Source organism: Bufo gargarizans, chromosome 6 (genome assembly GCF_014858855.1).
Source record: "Bufo gargarizans isolate SCDJY-AF-19 chromosome 6, ASM1485885v1, whole genome shotgun sequence".
Taxonomy (NCBI): Eukaryota; Metazoa; Chordata; class Amphibia; order Anura; family Bufonidae; genus Bufo; species Bufo gargarizans.
In genome coordinates this window covers 13,492,622-13,517,094 of record NC_058085.1, presented here as the reverse complement: position 1 = coordinate 13,517,094, position 24,473 = coordinate 13,492,622, and the positions used below count along the sequence as shown (strand labels likewise).

At 46.1% G+C, this 24,473-nt stretch overlaps 1 non-coding gene across 1 annotated transcript; it reads left to right on the top strand.

The window, feature by feature from the left end:
- Positions 1–21,876: 21,876 nt before the first annotated feature.
- On the top strand, positions 21,877–22,062 carry LOC122942811. Its single transcript, XR_006390726.1, has one exon. It is a non-coding gene; the product is annotated as a U2 spliceosomal RNA (small nuclear RNA).
- The last annotated feature ends 2,411 nt before the right edge of the window (positions 22,063–24,473 follow it).

The following is a 24,473-nucleotide window of genomic DNA, read 5'->3' as shown; positions in this document are numbered from 1 at the left end:
TGTTTAAAAGAAAGACAATGCTTGAATCTGAATGTATTAAGCTAATGTTGTCTAGACTCTATGTGATTTATGTATGGGATAAGAAGAAGAACTCAAGCATGGATGCGGAGGGCGTATGGAAGTGGAGGCATTTAATTAGATAGATAAGGTTTTCTTTCTCACAATATTCAAAATAAAAAATAAAAAGATATGTAAACTGACTGCAACTTATGGGCGATCTTGATTATTCAAGAAAACTATGTGGTTGCTCTTGATTGAACTGATATGGTTATAAAAAAAATCTTGTGTGCTGCGGTTGGTTCTGGTTGGAAGGAGTATATCAGGGTCCTCCTTGCAGGGGGCCCTGGGGTATGATCGAGTGCGATCTGTAGGCAAACTTTTTTGGGAGCCTGCCAATTTAAAAATTTAAAAAATTATGTCTCGTGGACTCGAGGACACCGTTCGACTTGAGGTCGAGGATGGATACCGTTTGAACATCGGACTGGACAAGATCGTGGGAGAGGTTCTGAAGAAACTTTCCTACCTTAAGGTAACAGATGTGCTTGCACTGAAAGATTTTCCTAAACAGGGCATTTATGATTTGACTGTCTCTTCTGAGGGTTTATGCCAAAGGATCTACAGGTCCTTCAAAAAAAATTAGCATATTGTGATAAAGTTAATTATTTTCTGTAATGTACTGATAAACATTAGACTTTCATATATTTTAGATTCATTATACACAACTGTAGTAGTTCAAGACTTTTATTGTTTTAAAATTGATGATATCTAAAAAAATTAGCATATTTCATCCGACCAATAAAATACAAGTGTTTTTAATACAGAAAAGTCAACCTTCAAATAATTATGTTCAGTTATGCACTCAATACTTGGTCGGGAATCCTTTTTCGGGAATCCTTTTGCAGAAATGACTGCTTCAATGCGGCGTGGCATGGAGGCAATCAGCCTGTGGCACTGCTGAGGTGTTATGGAGGCCCAGGATGCTTCGATAGCGGCCTTAAGCTCATCCAGAGTGGTGGGTCTTGCGTCTCTCAACTTTCTCTTCCCAATATCCCACAGATTCTCTATGGGGTTCAGGTCAGGAGAGTTGGCAGGCCAATTGAGCACAGTAATACCATGGTCAGTAAACCATTTACCAGTGGTTTTGGCACTGTGAGCAGGTGCCAGGTCGTGCTGAAAAATGAAATCTTCATCTCCATAAAGCTTTTCAGCAGATGGAAGCATGAAGTGCTCCAAAATCTACTGATAGCTAACTAGATTGACCCTGCCCTTGATAAAACACAGTGGACCAACACCAGCAGCTGACATGGCACCCCAGACCATCACTGACTGTGGGTACTTGACACTGGACTTCAGGCATTTTGGCATTTCCCTCTCCCCAGTCTTCATCCAGACTCTGTCACCTTGATTTCCGAATGACATGCAAAATTTGCTTTCATCCGAAAAAAGTACTTTGGACCACTGAGCAACAGTCCAGTGCTGCTTCTCTGTAGCCCAGGTCAGGCGCTTCTGCCGCTGTTTCTGGTTCAAAAGTAGCTTGACCTGGGGAATGCGGCACCTGTAGCCCATTTCCTGCACACGCCTGTACACGGTGGCTCTGGATGTTTCTACTCCAGACTCAGTCCACTGCTTCCGCAGGTCCCCCAAGGTCTGGAATCGGTCCTTCTCCACAATCTTCCTCAGGGTCCGGTCACCTCTTCTCGTTGTGCAGCGTTTTCTGCCACACTTTTTCCTTCCCACAGACTTCCCACTGAGGTGCCTTGATACAGCACTCTGGGAACAGCCTATTCGTTCAGAAATTTCTTTCTGTGTCTTACCCTCTTGCTTGAGGGTGTCAATGATGGCAGTCAGGTCGGCAGTCTTACCCATGATTGTGGTTTTGAGTAATGAACCAGGCTGGGAGTTTTTAAAAGCCTTAGGAATCTTTTGCAGGTGTTTAGAGTTAATTAGTTGATTCAGATGATTAGGTTAATAGCTCGTTTAGAGAACCTTTTCATGATATGGTAATTTTTTGAGATAGGAATTTGGGGTTTTCATGAGCTGTATGCCAAAATCATCAATATTAAAACAATAAAAGGCTTGAACTACTTCAGTTGTGTGTAATGAATCTAAAATATATGAAAGTCTAATGTTTATCAGTACATTACAGAAAATAATGAACTTTATCACAATATGCTAATTTTTTTAGAAGGACCTGTACATGGATTTGATAAAGATGAAGGAGGAGAAGAGGTCGGCTTTTTTGGATCATGTGAAGATTACGCCATCATTTCAACTGGTAAAACAGGCTATTATTGTGCATATGTACAACCCTAAAGTGGATGACCATACTGTGAGTGTTTTTCTAAGGAGATATTGTGATGAAGTGAACTTTAACCGGAGGCTTACTAACAAACATGGCTATTTGAATGGTAAAAGGAGATTTTTTTGTCAAGTTTAAGAAAAATTGTGCTGTCCCTGCAGTTTTGTCGATTGGTGGAGAGAGGGGCTTTTGATTCTATCAAGGCCAGTTGAAATACTGCAGACATTGTTTTACCTATGGTCATTTGCAGGAAGAGTGTCCTGAGAAAGGGGAGGTCTGTAGAAATTGTGGAAAGTCTGGTCATAGTGTGAAAGAGTGTCAGGAAAAAAATACTGTGATGTCTGTGGAAGTGGTGATCATTTGGCAAGGAAATGCATGTATTTTAGTACAAGGCAGTCTCATGCGCAGATTGTGGAGGAAAAAAGAGGGAGATTTGGGCAGAGTAAAAAAGATGGAACATATGCTGACAAAGTGAAAGGGGGAACAAGTGTAATTGTGCAAAACACTGTAAGTATGGAAAGTGTGATTGCTGGTGGAAGTGGTGGTGGTGGACATGACAGTAGTGTGGATACAGAGGAGAAAATTGAGGAGATTGTTTGTGAGAATGTGGAGTGAAAAACTGTTTTGGAGGGAAAAACTGTTTTGGAGGGAAAAGATGGTTTGGCGGGAAAAACAGATGCAAATAAAGGGGCGGGGCTAAAGGGAGCTGGGAAAAAGAAGTCAAGGTCCCAGGAGGCTGAAGCTGCTATCAAGGATTTGATGGGAGAGATCTCTAGCAGTCAGGCAAGTAAGGTGGAGGAGTGTCCGGATCATGTGGTTGGTGAAGGGGAAGAAATGGAGTGCCAGGAAGAGCGTGATTTTGATGCCCCTATAACTCAGGGACAGAGATGTTATAGTGAGGAAGACCTTGAAATTGATGAGGAGGATTATGCTGGTTCTAATACTAAACGTTATAAAAAAGGTGAAAAAGGGAACTGGTTGGGTAATCAGAGTGATCCTGACAGGGATTCCAACCTAGGATCGCCTGATGTTGGTCACATGATAGAAAGAAGGGTGTTGAGTCAGGTTTCCTTAAAATTAGGAATGAGCGAACCCGAACTGTATAGTTCGGGTTCGTACCGAATTTTGGGGTGTCCGTGACACGGACCCGAACCCGGACATTTTCGTAAAAGTCCGGGTTCGGGTTCGGTGTTCGTCGCTTTCTTGGCGCTTTTTGAAAGGCTGCAAGGCAGCCAATCAACAAGCGTCATACTACTTGCCCCAAGAGGCCATTACAGCCATGCCTACTATTGGCATGGCTGTGATTGGCCAAGGCACCATGTGACCCAGCCTCTATTTAAGCTGGAGTCACATAGCGCCGCCCGTCACTCTGCTCTGATCAGCGTAGGGAGAGATTGCGGCTGCGACAGTAGGGCGAGATTAGGCAGATTAACTCCTCCAAAGGACTTGATTAATTGATCGATCTGCAGCTGTGGATCATTGAGCTGCTGATACTCAATTGCTCACTGTTTTTAGGCTGCCCAGTCCGTTTGTCAGTCACTTTTTTCTGGGGTGATCGGCGGCCATTTTGTGTCTTGTGGTGCGCCAGCACAAGCTGCGACCAAGTGCATTTAACCCTTAATGGTGTGGTTGTTTTTTGGCTAAATCTGTCACACCAAGTGCATTTAACCAGCAATAGTCTGTTTATTTTTTGGCCATATACTACATCAGGGGCAAGCTGAGCCTGTCACCAAGTGCATTTAACCAGCAATAGTCTGTTTATTTTTTGGCCATATACTACATCAGGGGCAAGCTGCGCCTGTCACCAAGTGCATTTAACCCTCAGTAGTGTGGTTGGTCAAGCTGTCACACCAAGTGCATTTAACCAGCAATAGTGTGGTTATTTTTTGGCCATATCCCAGTCTAATTCTGTCAGTAAACGTATACCTGTCACCCAGCGCCTAAATACTAGGCCTCCAGTTTATATCCAGCTAAATCTGTTGTTACTGGTGTGGCTGGTCAAGTTATTTAGTGTCCGTCAAAGCAAATTTTTTGTTCTGGGTTGAAATACAATTCCCAATTTAGCAATTTCCTAATTTAGTGGTTTCTGCTGTATCAGAGCTATTTGAAATCTATCCCTAAAAGGGTATATCAGATTCAAGGTGCACATAGGGTCATTCTGAATAACTTCACACACACGCTACTGTGCATTTCCAAGTCTAATTCTGTCAGTAAACGTATACCTGTCACCCAGCGCCTAAATACGAGGCCTCAAATTTATATCCAGCTAAATCTGTCGTTACTGCTGTACTGTTGTGGCTGGGCAAGTTATTTAGTGTCCATCAAAGCACAGTTTTTGTTCTGGGTTGAAATACAATTCCCAATTTAGCAATTTCATAATTTAGTGGTTTCTGCTGTATCAGGCCTACTTTAAATACATCCCTAAAAGGGTATATCAGAATCAAGGTGCTGATAGGGTCATTCTCAATAACTTCACACACATGCTACTGTGCATATCCCAGTCTAATTCTGTCAGTAAACCTATACCTGTCACCCAGCGCCTAAATACTAGGCCTCAAATTTATATTCAGCTTAATTTGAATACAATACATTGGGCTAAATAATATTTGTGTTGTTGTGGTGAACGATAACAATGAGGAAAACATCTATAAAGGGACGCGGACGTGGACATGGTCGTGGTGGTGTTAGTGGACCCTCTGGTGCTGGGAGAGGACGTGGCCGTTCTGCCACATCCACACGTCCTAGTGTACCAACTACCTCAGGTCCCAGTAGCCGCCAGAATTTACAGCGATATATGGTGGGGCCCAATGCCGTTCTAAGGATGGTAAGGCCTGAGCAGGTACAGGCATTAGTCAAATGGGTGGCCGACAGTGGATCCAGCACGTTCACATTATCTCCCACCCAGTCTTCTGCAGAAAGCGCAGAGATGGCGCCTGAAAACCAACCCCATCAGTCTGTCACATCACCCCCATGCATATCAGGGAAACTGTCTGAGCCTCAAGTTATGCAGCAGTCTCTTATGCTGTTTGAAGACTCTGCTGGCAGGGTTTCCCAAGGGCATCCACCTAGCCCTTCCCCAGCGGTGGAAGACATAGAATGCACTGACGCACAACCACTTATGTTTCCTGATGATGAGGACATGGAAATACCACCTCAGCAAGTCTCTGATGATGACGAAACACAGGTGCCAACTGCTGCGTCTTTCTGCAGTGTGCAGACTGAACAGGAGGTCAGGGATCAAGACTGGGTGGAAGACGATGCAGGGGACGATGAGGTCCTAGACCCCACATGGAATGAAGGTCGTGCCACTGACTTTCACAGTTCGGAGGAAGAGGCAGTGGTGAGACCGAGCCAACAGCGTAGCAAAAGAGGGAGCAGTGGGCAAAAGCAGAACACCCGCCGCCAAGAGACTCCGCCTGCTACTGACCGCCACCATCTGGGACCGAGCACCCCAAAGGCAGCTTCAAGGAGTTCCCTGGCATGGCACTTCTTCAAACAATGTGCTGACGACAAGACCCGAGTGGTTTGCACGCTGTGCCATCAGAGCCTGAAGCGAGGCATTAAAGTTCTGAACCTTAGCACAACCTGCATGACCAGGCACCTGCATGCAAAGCATGAACTGCAGTGGAGTAAACACCTTAAAAACAAGGAAGTCACTCAGGCTCCCCCTGCTACGTCTTCTGCTGCTGCCGCCACGGCCTCTTCTACTGCTGCCGCCTCGGCCTCTTCTGCTGCTGCCGCCTCGGCCTCTTCCTCAGCCTCTGGAGGAACGTTGGCACCTGCCGCCCAGCAAACAGGGGATGTACCACCAACACCACCACCACCTCCGTCACCAAGCATCTCAACCATGTCACACGGCAGCGTTCAGCTCTCCATCTCACAAACATTTGAGAGAAAGCGTAAATTCCCACCTAGCCACCCTCGATCCCTGGCCCTTAATGCCAGCATTTCTAAACTACTGGCCTATGAAATGCTGTCATTTAGGCTGGTGGACACAGACAGCTTCAAACAGCTCATGTCGCTTGCTGTCCCACAGTATGTTGTTCCAAGTCGCCACTACTTCTCCAAGAGAGCCGTGCCTTCCCTGCACAACCAAGTATCCGATAAAATCAAGTGTACACTGCGCAACGCCATCTGTGGCAATGTCCACCTAACCACAGATACGTGGACCAGTAAGCACGGCCAGGGACGCTATATCTCCCTAACTGCACACTGGGTAAATGTAGTGGCAGCTGGGCCCCAGGCAGAGAGCTGTTTGGCGCACGTCCTTCCGCCGCCAAGGATCGCAGGGCAATATTCTTTGCCTCCTGTTGCCACCTCCTTCTTCTCGGCTTCCTCCTCCTCTTCTTCCACCTGCTCATCCAGTCAGCCACGCACCTTCACCACCAACTTCAGCACAGCCCGGGTTAAACGTCAGCAGGCCATTCTGAAACTCATATGTTTGGGGGACAGGCCCCACACCGCACAGGAGTTGTGGCGTGGTATAGAACAACAGACCGACGAGTGGTTGCTGCCGGTGAGCCTTAAGCCTGGCCTGGTGGTGTGCGATAATGGGCGAAATCTCGTTGCAGCTCTGGGACTAGCCGGTTTGACGCACATCCCTTGCCTGGCGCATGTGCTGAATTTGGTGGTGCAGAAGTTCATTCACCATTACCCCGACATGTCAGAGCTGCTGCATAAAGTGCGGGCCGCCTGTTCGCGCTTCCGGCGTTCACATCCTGCCGCTGCTCGCCTGTCTGCGCTACAGCGTAACTTCGGCCTTCCCGCTCACCGCCTCATATGCGACGTGCCCACCAGGTGGAACTCCACCTTGCACATGCTGGACAGACTGTGCGAGCAGCAGCAGGCCATAGTGGAGTTCCAGCTGCAGCACGCACGGGTCAGTCGCACTGCGGAACAGCACCACTTCACCACCAATGACTGGGCCTCCATGTGAGACCTGTGTGCCCTGTTGCGCTGTTTCGAGCACTCCACCAACATGGCCAGTGGCGATGACGCCGTTATCAGCGTTCCAATACCACTTCTATGTCTCCTTGAGAAAACACTTAGGGCGATGATGGAAGAGGAGGTGGCCCAGGAGGTTGAGGAGGAAGAGGGGTCATTTTTAGCACTTTCAGGCCAGTCTCTTCGAAGTGACTCAGAGGGAGGTTTTTTGCAACAGCAGAGGCCAGGTACAAATGTGGCCAGCCAGGGCCCACTACTAGAGGAAGAGGAGGACGAGGATGAGGAGGAGGTGGAGGAGGATGAGGATGAAGCATGGTCACAGCGGGGTGGCACCCAACGCAGCTCGGGCCCATCACTGGTGCGTGGCTGGGGGGAAAGGCAGGACGATGACGATACGCCTCCCACAGAGGACAGCTTGTCCTTACCCCTGGGCAGCCTGGCACACATGAGCGACTACATGCTGCAGTGCCTGCGCAACGACAGCAGAGTTGCCCACATTTTAACGTGTGCAGACAACTGGGTTGCCACCCTGCTGGATCCACGCTACAAAGACAATGTGCCCACCTTACTTCCTGCACTGGAGCGTGATAGGAAGATGCGCGAGTACAAGCGCACGTTGGTAGACGCGTTACTGAGAGCATTCCCAAATGTCACAGGGAAACAAGTGGTAGCCCAAGGCCAAGGCAGAGGAGGAGCAAGAGGTCGCCAAGGCAGCTGTGTCACGGCCAGCTCCTCTGAGTGCAGGGTTAGCATGGCAGAGATGTGGAAAAATTTTGTCAACACGCCACAGCTAACTGCACCACCACCTTATACGCAACGTGTTAGCAGGAGGCAACATTTCACTAACATGGTGGAACAGTACGTGTACTGACTGATGGTTCGGCCCTATTCAACTTCTGGGTCTCTAAATTGTCCACGTGGCTAGAGCTAGCCTTTTATGCCTTGGAGGTGCTGGCCTGCCCGGCGGCCAGCGTTTTGTCTGAACGTGTATTCAGCACGGCAGGGGGCGTCATTACAGACAAACGCAGCCGCCTGTCTTCAGCCAATGTGGACAAGCTGACATTCATAAAAATGAACCAGGCATGGATCCCACAGGACCTGTCCGTCCCTTGTCCAGATTAGACATTAACTACCTCCCCTTAACCATATATTATTGTACTCCAGGGCACTTCCTCATTCAATCCTATTTTTATTTTCATTTTACCATTATATTGGGAGGCTACCCAAAGTTGAATGAACCTCTCCTCTGTCTGGGTGCCGGGGCCTCAATATATGCCAATGGACTGTTCCAATGTTGGGTGACGTGAAGCCTGATTCTCTGCTATGACATGCAGACTAATTCTCTGCTGATATGAAGCCAGATTCTATGTTACGGGACCTCTCTCCTTTGCCTGGGTGCTGGGCCTAAATATATGACAATGGACTGTTGCACTGGTGGCTGACGGGAAGCCTGATTCTCTGCTATGACATGCAGACTGATTCTCTGCTGACATGAAGCCAGATCCTCTGTTACGGGACCTCTCTCCTCTGCCTGGGTGCTGGGCCTAAATATCTGACAATGGACTGTTGCAGTGGTGGCTGACGTGAAGCCTGATTCTCTGCTATGACATGCAGACTGATTCTCTGCTGACATGAAGCCAGATTCTCTGTTACGGGACCTCTCTCCTCTGCCTGTGTGCTGGGCCTAAATATATGCCAATGGACTGTTGCAGTGGTGGCTGACGTGAAGCCTGATTCTCTGCTATGACATGCAGACTGATTCTCTGCTGACATGAAGCCAGATCCTCTGTTACGGGACCTCTCTCCTCTGCCTGGGTGCTGGGCCTAAATATATGCCAATGGACTGTTGCAGTGGTGGCTGACGTGAAGCATGATTCTCTGCTATGACATGCAGACTGATTCTCTGCTGACATGAAGCCAGATCCTCTGTTACGGGACCTCTCTCCTCTGCCTGGGTGCTGGGCCTAAATATATGACAATGGACTGTTGCACTGGTGGCTGACGTGAAGCCTGATTCTCTGCTATGACATGCAGACTGATTCTCTGCTGACATGAAGCCAGATCCCCTGTTACGGGACCTCTCTCTTCTGCCTGGGTGCTGGGCCTAAATATATGACAATGGACTGTTGCACTGGTGGCTGACGTGAAGCCTGATTCTCTGCTATGACATGCAGACTGATTCTCTGCTGACATGAAGACAGATTCTTTGTTACGGGACCTCTCTCCTCTGCCTGGGTGCTGGGCCTAAATATCTGACAATGGACTGTTGCAGTGGTGGCTGACGTGAAGCCTGATTCTCTGCCATGGGACCTCTCTCCAATTGATATTGGTTAATTTTTATTTATTTTTTTTAATTCATTTTCCTATCCACATTTGTTTGCAGGGGATTTACCTACATGTTGCTGCCTTTTGCAGCCCTCTAGCCCTTTCCTGGGCTGTTTTACAGCCTTTTTAGTGCCGAAAAGTTAGGGTCCCCATTGACTTCAATGGGGTTCGGGTTCGGGACGAAGTTCGGATCGGGTTCGGATCCCGAACCCGAACATTTCCGGGAAGTTCGGCTCAACTCTACTTAAAATAGTTATAGTGGCTGTGAGTATTTTTAACTTATTACTCATGAGTTTGGTGGTTGCTAGCCTGAACGTTAGTGGAATTGACTCTAGTACTAGGAGGGCCGCTGTTTTTGATGTTTTAGTAGCTGTGAAAGCTGATATAATCTGCTTACAAGAGTGTGCACCTCACGAATCAGATCTGCACCTCACGAATCGGAATGGGTTTGTGGTAAGTCTTTCTGGTCACCCTGTACAGGTAATAAAAATGAAGGTGTTGGGATATTGCTTAAAAATAATAGTATAAATGTTTTAGAATTTAAAGTGGTGGTGCCAGGGGGGTGTATTCTTTTGTGTTTGGAGTTTTTAGGACAGCGTTTTAAAGTTTTTAGTGTTTATGCACCTGCTGAGAAACGAGAACGTGTGTCATTTTTAGAAACTCTTAAACTTTTTATGCCTGGCAGAGATTTTACTATTATTTTAGGTGATTTTAATTGTATTAGAGATGCACAAGATAGACAGAGTACCGCAGAAGCTAAAACGGATGGGACTTCTAAACTGCTAAATGAAATGGTGCAAGATTTGCATTTCAGGGACGCTGACTGATGGTCACTGGAGATGAGAGATATACGTATATTGCAGACAGTGGTCGATCCAAGTCTAGGATTGATTATATTTCAGTTTCTGATGGGATGGAAGTGATAAAATGTGACCATATGATGACCAGTTTATCAGATCATAAAGTCGTTCATGCTGAAATATGCATTAAGGATTCTGTGGTATTTGGTAGAGGGTACTGGAAACTTAATATAAGTATGTTACAAGATATGGAAGTTAAAAATGGTTTTAGGGAAATGTTTTTATCTTGTGTCAGACAACAAAAAAGTTTTACCTGTATTTTGGATTGGTGGGACTGGACCAAGGTTAGGATTGCTGTATATTTTAAACGTGTTTGTGTGAAAAGGGCGCAAGAAAAAAGGAGGAAGGAGGAATTGTTCATCTATAGACTTGAAGCACTGTATAAGCTGAGGAATTGTGGGTTGGAGGTGGACAGAGAGATCAATGAGATAAAAGAGGAGAGGAGAAAAGAATTGGTGGACAGGGGTAAAAATATTGTATATAAATCAAAAGTACAGCATCTAGAAGAAGACGAAAAATGCTCTAGATATTTTTTTAAAAAGAGTTTTAAAGCTAAAGGTGTTTTTAAGTCTGTTTTATCTAATGAAGGAGAAGTGTTTGGCGATGAGATGATTGCAAATATTTGTGGGTTTTATGAGACACTTTTTAGTAATGAGAGTAAAGCAACTGATAGAGAAATTCGGGAATATTGCAATGTGTTATCCGATGATATTCCAAAAGAAGGAAAAGAATTGTTGACAGAAGATGTTAATGAGGAGGAGGTTAGAAACGCTGTGCAGAGGATGGCAAAGGGGAAGACTCCTGGAAGTGATGGCCTCCCTGCAGAATTTTATTGTTTTTATTGGGATATAATCGGGAAAGAGGTGAGTCGTGTGGTGCAGTTTGTTTTTAATAATGGTTTTATTTCTTCCTCTATGAAAAAAGGGATTGTTACCCTAATACATAAAAAAGGTGATGAAAAAGAGATTAAGAATTGGCATCCTATTACACTACTAAATTGTGATTATAAACTTATTGCTAAAATTATTGCTAGTCGACTTAGTGAGGTGATCGGTCATATGGTAGGGGAGTACCAGGTTTGTGCAGTCCCTGGAAGAAGGATCTCTGATAACTTGATTTTATTGCGTGACATTATTTATTATGCTAGTTTTAATAATATTCCCTTATTTATTGAAACTACAGACTTTGAGAAAGCTTATGATAAAGTGGCGCATAGGTTTTTATTTAGTGTGTTGGAGAAGATGGGGATCCCTATGAAAATAGTGAACGTGATTAAAGGTATGTACAATGGGGTTTTTAGTCATGTTTTAATCAATGGTAAAATTAGTCCAGCGGTTGATATTAAGTCTGGCGTTAGGCAGGGATGCCCTCTCTCCCCAATCCTTTTTATTTGTGCAGTGGAACCACTTTTAAAGTCCATACAGAAGGACAAATGTTTGGATGGTGTTTTTTTTACCCGGAGGTATAGAGAGAAGAGTTAAATCCTTCGGGTATATGGACGATATCGTTTTTGCATGCCAATCACAAGCGGATTTAAATAGGGTGAACCTGCACTTAAAGATTTTTTGTAGTGTAGCAGGCATGAATGTTAATTGGGGAAAATGCCAACTTGTGAATTATGGAAAACTCGAACAGAAAAGTTCATAAAAATATGCTCCGGTTCACGAACTCCGCCTCGGTTCACGAACAGGAGCCGCGGCCATTTTAATGCATTTTCCAGGCTGTCACATGGTCGTGACTTCCTGTAGGAAGACCGTGGAGAGAAGAAGAGACACAGAAAGAAGTACTGTGAGTACTCTGCAAACATTTTAAGTGATTTTTTGATTTTTGGTGTGCTTTTTAGCACATACAGTACTGTACTGTACTACAGTACTGTACTTACTGTATTGTACAGTTCCCCCTGATGTCCTTATGGAGGGGGACTCTCCCTCCAAACAATAACTGCCTCTCACCTGCCTTCCTCCATGCCAGAAATCATCTGAAGCAAGGTTAGTGTCCTCTCTTTATACATTACTATACTGTACTAATGTGTATTGTAATTTGTTTCATATTTTTGTGCTTCAAAAACCCCCAAAAAAAGGTCAGCACGGATTAACCGGATTTACATTGAACCCTATGGGAAAATGTGCCTCGGTTCGCAACCAATTCGGTTCGCGACCAGAGTCAGTTCACGAATTAAGTTCGTGAACCGAGGTATCACTGTATATTTGAAAAAGACAATAAAGGGAATAAGAGCCATGCTGTGTTAGAAGGGAAAGTGGAGAAAATAATAATAACCGGAAGACTTGTGAACAGTTGGGCTTGCAGGAGAGCGAGTTTGTTGATTTTAGAGTATTATGTGACCTCCATGAGGAAGGTTCACATATACCGGGCCAGGGCCCAGTCACTGACCTTCGTCCGAAGAGCAGGAAATTACCTCCACCTATGAATTATGACCACATCGAGATATTCTTACAGATGGTCACCGAGGAGATTAATAAACTGCCCCCTAAGAAACCATATTTCCACAATCTGTCCGGTGATGAGACAGAGGCACTCCGTAATCTCAAGAGGGATGCCTCAATTATAGTGAAACCGGCAGATAAGGGAGGAAACCTTGTGGTGATGAGGCACTTGCAATATAAACATATGTGCAAACAACTGCTGAACGATAAGAACTGCTATCGTGTGCTGCCCTCCGACCCTACTGAGATCTTTCTGGGAGACCTCACATCTATACTCAAGGACGGTTTGTTGAGCAATGTGATTAGTGATGCTGAGTACCGCTTTCTACTTCCCACTAAACCCAGACAGCAACGTTCTACGGGTTACCGAAAATCCACAAGGGGGCGTCCCCCCTTAGGGGTCACCCAATCGTGTCAGGGGTAGGTTCCATCATTCAGAATAGTGGGATATACATAGATAGTGTCCTAAAAGGTTTTGTATCCACCTTCCGTCCTACACAAGAGACACAATGGACTTTTTGCGCAAAATTGAAGCGCTGAATATCGAACCATTGTGGTCTCTTGGTAGCGTTGATGTGGAGTCACTTTACAGCTCGATTCCCCATGATAAGGGCCTTATGGCCACAAGAGCATTTATGAAAACCAGGGCAGTTTGTCACAAGTTACATAATACTTTTGTGGTGACCCTCCTCGAGTTTGTGCTCACACACAATTTCTTTCTCTTTGATGGGCAATTCTTCCACCATCTCAGGGGGACCGCTATGGGAAGCCCATGTGCCCCGACTTATGCAAATCTCCTCCTGGGCTGGTGGGAAGATCAAGTGGTCTTCCCTGACAAACAAACTTGGTGGGGGTGACAAGATCGTCTTCTGGACCAGGTATATAGATGATGTTTTCATCATCTGGAATGGAAGTTCGGACGAATTTGACTCATTTATTAGGGCCCTAAATATCAACGAGCTGGGGCCAGTGGCGTACTGCCAATATAGGCAGACCACGCCGTTGCTATGGGGCCCGCAGCACAGGGGGGCCCGGAGTGCATGGAAGGCTCCGCCCCCTACTCTGCACAAGACAGTGACAGTTTATTCATAGTTTCAGGCGGCGTTCTTGAACTTCTCCCTCCGGCTCCAACCCCACCCATTGTTCGGCCTGCATCTCCCTCCCAGGCAAGGATCCTGCTGCTGCTGATTGGCCAGTGTATCAGGCAGCAGGAGCAGCGCAGCCAGGCACACATAGAGACTAGGGTGGCCACTGGCTTCACGGACCTCGCCGGCCACGCCCCTAGAACTTACAAACCACGCCCGCCTCCGCTAAGCCACGCCCCCATCGACTGCCGGGAACCGGGTGGAGGAGAGGTAAGAACTTGTGGAGGGGTCATGGGTGTCCTGGAGGGACAGTAGTAGTTATTAACGGTAACTCCTTTCAGCAGTACCCTATTCACAGTATTTATTAACCCTTTTCAGCAGTCCCCTGAGGGCTTAATAAATACTGTGAATGGGGAACTGCTGAAAGGGGTTAATAAATACTGTGAAGGGCCTTCACATAGACCCTTTTCAGCAGTCCCTCATTCACAGTATTTAACCCCTTTAAGTCCCCTCTTCACACTTATTTATTTCCCCCTTTCAGCTGTTCCCAGGACCCACACAGTAGGTATTATTAACCCCTTTCAAAATTACCAGCGCCTGCCCTTCCCCCCTTTGAGCAATCCCCGACGCCCCACAGCACAGACCAGGGAGTACCGCAGCTGCGTTCCTCAGAGTCTGTTCCTCCACTTCATGCATGGCCGCGCCTGCACAAACCAGAATTGACTGTCGGTGCGCTCTATGCCATGATGCGAGTGATCCTTAAAGTGCCCCGTACTCGTCGAGTCTAGAGTCGCTGATGACCACAAAAAAGGAGGACTTCTGGCAGTCGGTCCTGGCCTTGTGCCGGACGGAGGACCAGGAGTCTAAAAACCGGACATCTGGTCATCCTAATAGAGGAGTGCACTCGGCGTGGCAGAGTTATCCTCTGCGCTCACGTTCTGCCCGCCATCTGCCGCCCGCCCTCAAGACAGTCATCAGCCAGTGAGTGCCCCACACCCCTGGCCCATACTGAAGGACTGGTCAGTGAAGTGTGCCACAGTAAGAGGACAGCAGCAGACTTAATATAAAGCTCATATATGGTATTGGTTGGATATGGGTATTCTTGATAGGGGGAGGGCAGCAGCAAGCAGTGGGGTTTGGGGGGAAAGGGGCCTGTAGGGATCATAGAGGACTCCGGAGGACAGTGTGCTTTCCTCCTACTCCCCCCACCCTCACTCCCCGGGGAGAAGAGGGTGGAAGCACACTGTCCTTCTGAGTCCTCTATGATCCTACAGGGCCCCCCAGCATATCAGTCACCTTGCAGGGGCGGGGGGAGAATATGATTGGTGGCTATGTGCACACTTAGCATCAGCAGCAATGAGTTAAAGGGGTTATCCAACCCCTATAATGCCCCCCAAAATGCTCGGGGCCAGGCACCTTACTTACCGCATTGCTCCTGATGCCCACACAGCCGCCACTGCCTCCCTCCCATCACGCAGATTAATACATCCAGCGACATAGGGGGGAGCAGCCAATAGCAGGCCACAATGGGAACGAGCCTCCCTAGCATCGCGGGTGACACTAGAGAGGCTCATTTCCGACGCAGCCTCCTATTGTCTGCACCCCCCCATTGGGCATAAGTATTAACTGTATGCGGTGCCTGGGCAATTTGGGGGGCATAATAGGGATTAGATAGCCCCTTTAACCCTTAGGATACCAGAGTTTTTTTTTCATTTTTGCATTTTATTTTTCATTTCCTATCTTCCTTGAGCTATAACTTTTTTTGTGGGAAAACCCCACAATCTATCCACCATTTTAGGGGTTTTGTTCCTACAGCTTTACCTTTGTGGCAAAACTGACCTGTGCCCTTCATTCTCTGGGTCAGTACGATTACAACGATACCACATATGTATAAGTTTTTTATGTCTAAATAGTGTAAAAATACATTAACACTGATAAAAAAAAAATTACTTTTTTACATCACCATATTCTGACCCCCATAACTTTTTTATAGTTATATGATCTACTGAGCTGTGTGGGGGCTCATTTTTTGCGGGATGAACTGTAGTTTTTATTGATACCCTTTTGGAGTGTGTCTGACTTTTTAAATCACATTTTATTGCATTTTGTGGGGTGAGAGATGTGATGAAAAAATGGTGCTGGTAACAAAGCTGTGTCAGGCTTTACCGCAGTGCGCACAGTCAGGAGGAGTGATATATATGCGGGCTCCTTCCCTGCACTCGTTCAGTTGTGCTCGCATACATATGGCGCCCTGTGCCCACTCTGCTAAAGCCTGACATCGCCCATTTATGCCCGACTTGACCAAAGCAGACAGGCAGGAGGAGTGATGTGTGCTGTACATGGCTGAGATCCTTACTCCCATACAGAGAGAGTATAGATTATAAAGCGCTATAAGCACCTGAATTCAGCAGCTATTTCTTAAAGGTTTCTAACGGTTTCAGTAGAACATGTATACATTTTTTTATTGGCAAATGGGGGTGTGGCAGGGGTGGGTAGTGGGCGCGGTTGGGGGCCCAATTCAGACTCTTGCTATGGGGCCCAGTGATTTCTGTGTACGCCCCTGGCTGGGGCTCTCTTTTACTTCTGAATTTCACCCTGAATCGCTAACGTTTTTGGATGTCAGGGTTACAAAGACCAGAGGCGGTCTTGTCACCTCCACTTTCAGGAAGACCACTGCCACTAATAGTCTGCTACATTGGGATAGCCACCACCCAGTGAGACTCAAAAAGGGTATACCCCGCGGACAATACATACGCATGAGAAGAAATTGTTCGGACCAAGAGGGTTTTCACCATGAATCTAGAAAACTACAAAAGAGATTCTCCACTAGGGGTTACCCACAATGTGTCCTTAAGGCAGCCTTCCAGAACGCATCTATATGTGAACGTGTTACCCTCCTGATACCGAGAGAATGTAAAGGGTAAGATGATGTTATTAGGATCATCTCAACCTTTGATGCCATGAGTCAGGAGGTTAGGGATATCATCAACAAATACTGGCCTATCCTCTTGATGGATCCAGACGTATCGGATAGACTTTCCCCCTGCCCCAGTATAACTTTCAGAAGGGGCAGATGCCTCCGTGATAGGTTAGTTCACAGCCATTATTCGGGACCTATTCCCAAAGGAACCTGGTTAGACCGGAAACCACTGGGCACATTTCGCTGTGGATCCTGCCTAGCGTGTAAGAATATAAATAACACTAAACTTAATGTCTGCTCGGTCACGGGGAAAACTTTCGACAACCGGGACTTTATCAACTGTCGCAGCGAGGGGGTGGTCTACCTAGCCCAATGTGCATGCCCAAAAGACTATGTGGGCATGACCTTCAGGGAGTTTCGGAGGCGCATACTTGAACACCTGAATGACATTAAGAATAAAAAGGACACTCCACTCGCTAACCATATGTGGGAAGTCCATCACGGAGATCCTAGACTTCTTAGGTTCTCCGCATTGGAATTGGTCAGACCTTCACCAAGGAGGGGCGACTAGGACCGCAGGATCCTCCAGAAGGAATCTGAATGGATCTTCCGGTTCCAGTCGCAATCTCCGGCGGGATGGAACGAACAGCTTACGTTTTCTTGCTTCTTATAATGCATTTGGCCCCCGGCATTTTTATCCTTGTCTTTACCCGCAAATTTCTCCTCGTATGACAGAAATAAAAAGATTATCGACACGCGAAGTGTCAATATATAGAATCTAGGACTAATCTACATTAGGATGGTCCGCTGATCATCTATCCCCTTGTATCAGTTGCTTATATACTTCTCGTCAATTGCAGACAGTTTGTAGACCAATATATGACTTACCCCTACTCCACATGTATCATCATGGAGTGGGCTTCAGTGAACTCACCATGACATATACCCCCAGTCTGTGGTTGCCCACTAATGAGACACCTGTCCACAATGCCCTGGGCCAAACTGATAAATGGCCGGCCGAGTGTACTTTTCATTATCAAATATCTGTTTATTGTTTTTTTTTTTCCCGCAAATAAGAAACATATGCACAATATGCAGTCATAAAGGATAATGTAAAATTACAAATTCACTTTTACATATTTATAAATACATAGGAAAAGGAATAACAATCCCTCGTCAAAGCGTGAGGATAAGGCTACTTTCACACTAGCGTTCGTCGGTCCGCTCGTGAGCTCCGTTTGAAGGAGCTCACGAGCGGACCCAAACGCCTCCATCCAGCCCTGATGCAGTCTGAATGGAGCGGATCCGCTCAGACTGCATCAGTCTGGCGGCGTTCAGCCTCCGCTCTGCTCGCCTCCGCACGGCCAGGCGGACAGCCGAACGCTGCTTGCAGCGTTCAGCTGTCCGCCTGGCCGTGCGGAGGCGTGCGGATCCGTCCAGACTTACAATGTAAGTCAATGGGAACGGATCCACTTAAAGATGACACCATATGGCTCAATCTTCAAGCGGATCCGTCCCCCATTGACTTTACATTGAAAGTCTGAACGGATCCGATCAGGCTACTTGCGCACTTGCAAAATTTTTCTAAGTTATTAATGCAGACGGATCCGTACTGAATGGAGCCTCCGTCTGCATTAATATGATCGGATCCGTTCAGAACGGATCCGATCAAGCGCAAGTGTGAAAGTAGCCTAAGGGCACTACCTGAATAAGAGAGACAGGCAGTTACTCTGGTAGATTTGACCGGACTTACAGCCCCTTGAATATTGCATTTATCCTTGTATGAAGTCCTGCAGACCAAGACGGGGGTAAAACAACTTGAACTCACAGAGGGGGGGGGGGAGTACCCTCTGTGTAAGAAAAAACGTAACTCAGGCTGATCTCAGTGCAGCTCTTTAGAGAATATCTAGGTGTAGTTTATGATTATAAGCTCATGTGTGATAGAAGGCTGAAGGCGTCTCCTTCAACTTAGGATTCTTTGTATTTAATCCATGGTTTCCATAACCGCAAGAATTTGACGTGGGATCTATTTGCCCAACTGCTGAGTTCTTCCATGAGGCATAATTGGTTCACTTTTATTTCCCATTGGGGGATGGTAGGAGGATCTGGGTCAAGCCAATGCAGTGGAATAAGGGACCTAGCAGCGTGAACAAGCCAGGTGGGGAGGTCAAAAGGTTTAGGAGACCAGCTCTTGGATGGCAACCATAATAGTACTGAGGTAGGAGTAAGCTGGACAGAAGTGCCACATATTTGATTTATTTTTGTTTCAATAGCGGACAAGAAACTGGTGATTAATGGGCAGAACCAAAATATGTGTCCCAGGGTGCCTATATCTCTGTTGCACCGCCAACATTTATTTGTTTTTGATAAGCCCATTATATAGAGTTTACTGTGGTAGTTATACCATCTGACCATCATTTTATAGGAATGTTCCTGTATTTTTACGCATCTAGAAAATCTGTGGGATCTTAGATGTATTTGGTTAATCTCTGCTGCATTAAATGATGCCCCCAGATCTCTCTCCCATTGATTGATGTATGCGGGTTTAGTAGTTTGCTGTAAACGCAACAGGTTCCTATAGATATTGGAAACTACGCGTTTAGTTGATGTTTGACCTTGTACTAGTTTTTCGAACCAAGTACTTTCTTTAATTATTTTATATTTATCTTGTAGTTTGGAACATGTGTCTTTGAATATTTTTAAGTCTAGGAAATTGGCATGTTTCAAGCGGGTGACGCAGAATGTATTTAATGTTGAAATTGTATTTGTCTGAGACAGTAGTTCCTCCGTATCTAAGTCTTTAAATAAGTTCCAGAAATCTGGAGGATCGGGGATGTTGGGATAAATCAAGTACGGGCTTAATGTCGAAGGTAATAGCTTTGGCGGATCCGAGAGCAAGCGTGTATGTTTGGATAGGGTGTTGAACACTGAATAAATCCCTCTGGCTAGTCCCTCTATTGGGGGAGTGGGTGTCCCAATGCCCCATAAGCCCGCTAGTTGGCGATTAGTTAGGGTGAATAGTTCAATATCTGAACCTAATATTCTTAGGCGTGGGATGCATAATTGAAGCCACCTTTTCAGTTGGATCGCTCTATAGTAGGACTGGGCATCAGGGAGGCCCATACCGCCCTGTGGGCGGGTTCTAATTAATTTGTCATAAGCTAAGCGTGATTTTTTGCCCTTCCAGAGGAAAGATGTAAATATAGATTGTATGACATTAAAAAAGAATTGCGGGAGGTGGATGGGGATCATTTGAAGGAGGTATAGTAGTTTAGGCATAATGTATGCTTGCAGAAGGTTCTTTCTACCTAGCCATGATATAAAGGGGAGGGATAATGAGTTTAGTTGGTCTCTGATTTTTTTTCAGTAAGGGAGTATAGTTCATGGAATATAGGTTTGTTGGTGTGTTTGTTAAGAAAATACCTAGGTATTTAATTTTTTCCCGTTGCCATGTAAAAGGGTAAGAAGATCTCAGACTATGAATTTGGGGTGTCGGAACAGAGATGTTGAGCGCTTCAGATTTAGAGTAATTGATTTTAAAATTTGATAAAGTGCCGAATTGTTTGAATAGTGACATTAGCGGTGGAAAAGCCGAGTGTACTTTTCATGGCATGTTTTATACATAATAATGAGGCTTATATTTGCTTATTTATTAATCCATATTTGAGGATGACCCATCAGCACCCTTACCCTATCAGTTTGATGCCAATATGAGCACCCATCGGCTAATTCTGGGGCCGGAGCTGCATCAATTCGGCGGTGGAACGCATAACCACGCCCCTTTCATGCCGCTGTGGAACGCAAGCACCTAGGCCTGCAGCACTGTGATGATGCAGGCAGGTTGGGATTGGCTGCCTATGGTGGAACGCACGGCCATTTTTGAGACCTCGGCGTGCGTTCCACCCACGATCCTGTACAGCAAGAGCTCGGCATAGGGATCTTCCTGTGACTGTTGAGAAGTAATGAAGGTCTAACATAGACACTGACTGGGATATTTAATAATAAGCCAGGTTTACTATCTCTTAAGCCCCATAAACTGACATCTGAACATTGGGTCACATGATGAAATGAGGCATGGTGGTTGGTGCATGAGAATGGGGGACCGCCCCTCTTAGGGTATAACTAGTCACATTATCAGTCTGCAAGTTGGAGCCTCATCTTGTTTGCCCCCTGGAGCACCCCTGACCGCGGACCACTGGCGTTTGTGATCCCAAAATTTTATGTGGCGCTCGGGTCCTTTTATGATCAATATGGATTAAGCTCTCTAAGTAAAACTGATAAATGTGAGATAATAAAAGTAGGAAGGAAAGAAAAGATACAATGTTATGTTCCATTCTGTAATACCACACAGGCTGCAAAAATGTGGAAACTTTTTTAATGTTTTAGGCCTTTCTAACAAGCAAAGGGATGTAGCATGGCTCTGTTTTCATGGGTGCCTTCCAACCAGATCTTTTATGAATTCCAGGGGGTGAATGTGTCAGAGAGATGCCCCAGGGAAGGTTGTGGAGGCACTAAAGATCTACATAATTTGTTATAGGACTGTTTTTACGTTAAACAAGTTTTTTGTATTCTTAAAGGTTTTTTTTATTGCACTTACGGGGTGGAGAAATTTTAGCTATGAGAAAGTTTTTATTGGTCAAGATTTTAGAATTGTATCCAACTCACGAGGTTGTTGGTTGTGTTTTACCGTTTCTAAAGAGGCAATGTGGGATACCAGAAATCTTGTGATTTTTAAAAATGTCATTTTATCTCCGAAAGAATGTTCAAAAGTGTTTTTATCCAGGATCCATACGATTTACTTGCTGGATAAGAAAAGAAAAGAATAGGAGAGAGTGAAGCAGAGAAAATATTGAAGGTATCCCACTGGAAGAACTATGTGAGTAAATCTTGACTTATTTTTGGGTTTATAGTTTTGGGTTTTGGTAGAATTCCAGTGATGTTTTATAGACATCATAAGGTTAGAGCCACGTTGGAGTGGACTGATAAGTCAAACTGAAGTCTATCTTACTAAGGAAAAAAAATAAAAAATAAATCTATTCTTATCAGTTTAATATCTGATACATCCCCTTTTTGGGGACCATATATTAAATGGATTTTTCGAACAGGGAGATGGAAAATGAGCTTACTCTGTCCACTCCATGCATTGACCTGGTATTGCAGTACCTCCAGGACAGGTGCACCCATTCTAATCCAGTCTAAAAAAACAGAATGAAATTGAAAGATGGATTGCAAGCATCCTTCCAGCAAGCAAGTGTAAAGTTGCTGTGTCCTGCCTCAGGAGTCTGCACTTCAGCTTCTCCTCTGTCAGGGCTGTGCTGTGCTGCTTTCTGCATACTTGCATCTAGCCTTTCAATCTCCTAATTGCATCAGCTGTGTGTGGGTTTGTTCCAGCACCAAGCAACCCAGCCAGCCAGTCACCTCTCCTCACACCCCAAATCCAATTAAGACTGATGGCTTAATTGTTGGGTTAATTGGCTTAACACCTGAATGAAATGTTTGGACCTCCACTCCACCCACCTTGGGTTTGATTTGGGCCTGTTGTGCACATCTGGGCGGGCTGCTGAGTTGTTCCTGGGAATTGACCCCTTTGTAGCAAGTTGGCTGGATGTAACCAATTTGCTTTTCTAGTGCTTTAGTTAGTAAATAAGTAAAGTTTGCTTGCCTGTGTCTCCCTCTTGTGGATCTTTTGAACTGGATGACTTGGAGGCTAAAATGTAGTCCAGCACTTCCTATGTATCAGCAACAGCTGGACCTACCTTGTCTGGCCAATGGACCGAACACTGGACATGTCACAAGAGGCTTGTCAGGTCAGAGGTCAAGTAAGGTCATGTCAGTGGATAACATCACAAGGGCCCTGACTGAACACTCAACAATGGGGCCGTGACATCACAATCAACAATGCAAGTTTTTTTTTTCTTCCACAACTTCTCCATTCACTCCTTATCAATTTTTCTGCTTGGCGTGCTTTGGCACCAGGAATTGTGTGCGAAGAAAAGGCGTGACCAAAAGTGGTGGGCGGGGCTATGCAGATAGGAAAAACATAAAGAGTAGCATGCTGGTGATTCCAGAGCGTAGGACGCACGTTTTCCCTGGTTTGTGAGAGAAAGAAGCCTCCCAGACTGTCTCTGCAGCTGGGGCCTGTAGCCTATCGCCTTCACAAGTGTTCTGCATTGGGGACCATTGGCCTGTAGGGCAAACCCTTTTCTGGTTATTGCTTCTCGGCCTTTTGGCTAAGATCAAGTGTACCTCTGCTCGCTTGGTCTGGTCTAGGGTGCTTGGGGTACCCGGCTGTTCGGCCTGGGGGGATCGTTCGGGTTTATAGCCCGGACTTCATCCCCTTGCTGCTATTGGGCAGTTGGCTTAGTCCCCAAGCAACGGGAAGCGACCTTCCTTTGGGAAGTGTGGAGAGCGCATTGTGGTTTGCGGTATGGGCGCCCCAAATGCCCCTTTTACAGTTCGGCTGTATATCCCAGAGGAGAAGAGGTTCCAGTGGGGAATTCTACACATTCAGAAGACGATCCTGGAGGAAATTTTGAACATGCCAAGGGAGAGCATATTTTGCCTGCAGTACTTTCCGAAGCTTGGTTTCTTCGACGCCACTTTCCGGTGCCTTGATGAGATGAGGACCTGTTATACCCGGGCTCAACAATGTCTTCGCCATCCTGATGTTGACGTTGTCCGTTTTGTTGCCCACAAGACGAAGGAGCGGATACAAATTACTGTCCAAATGTACAACCCCTTCACTCATGATGAGGAGATCCAGGCTTTCTTGAGGAGATATGCCACGTATGTTTCTGGTGCTGAATGGCGCAAAAATATCTTTGGAACATTTAACGGCCTAAAGAGGTTTTGGGTGGAGCTCCGGAGGGACCCTGATGGAATCCAGGGGCTATGCCACCCTCCTCAGAACTTTGCTATTGGCAACAGCCGTGGATTCCTGTTCTATCCGGGACAGCCATCTTTCTGCCGAGACTGTTTCTCTTTCGGACATACAAAAGAGGATTGCACAGTGGGCCAGGTATCCAGTGATTGTTTCAGTCCTGGACACAGGACTGTGGACTGTGATCAGAACCGGATGTGTCACTTCTGCGGTGCTGGTGACCATCTTGCTCGACAGTGTGGAGAGAGAGTCAGCGAGGGAGCCAGCAAGAGAGCCTCGTTCCTATGCGGCCGTTGCCAGGGGGGATGTTGCTGTCGACCCCCTGGACCCCCCGGCCCTTCTGTCGTCATTCCTGTGGTGGATCCAGGAGATATGACCCCTCCACTGGAAGATATTGCATCTGTTGAGGACATTGTTGGTGCGGCAGTGATGGAATTTGCAGCGGCCCCCGATCCTCTGGTTGCCGAAGGGGAGGAGCCCTGGTCACCTACTGTGGTCCAGGAGACTCCCTCAGAGGAGATGGACTTGGGCAAAGCTTCTTTGAAGAGGAAACCACCTGAAACCACTAGTCCTCCTCTTAGTGCCATCATTGAGGAGGTCCTGAGTCCTGGTGGTTCAGGTGGAGAAAGTACGTCTGCTGCCATTGAGTCTGTCAGAAAAATTATGTATTAAGTGGTCGAAATTAACAACGTTTATGTATCTTTATATCTTGGGAC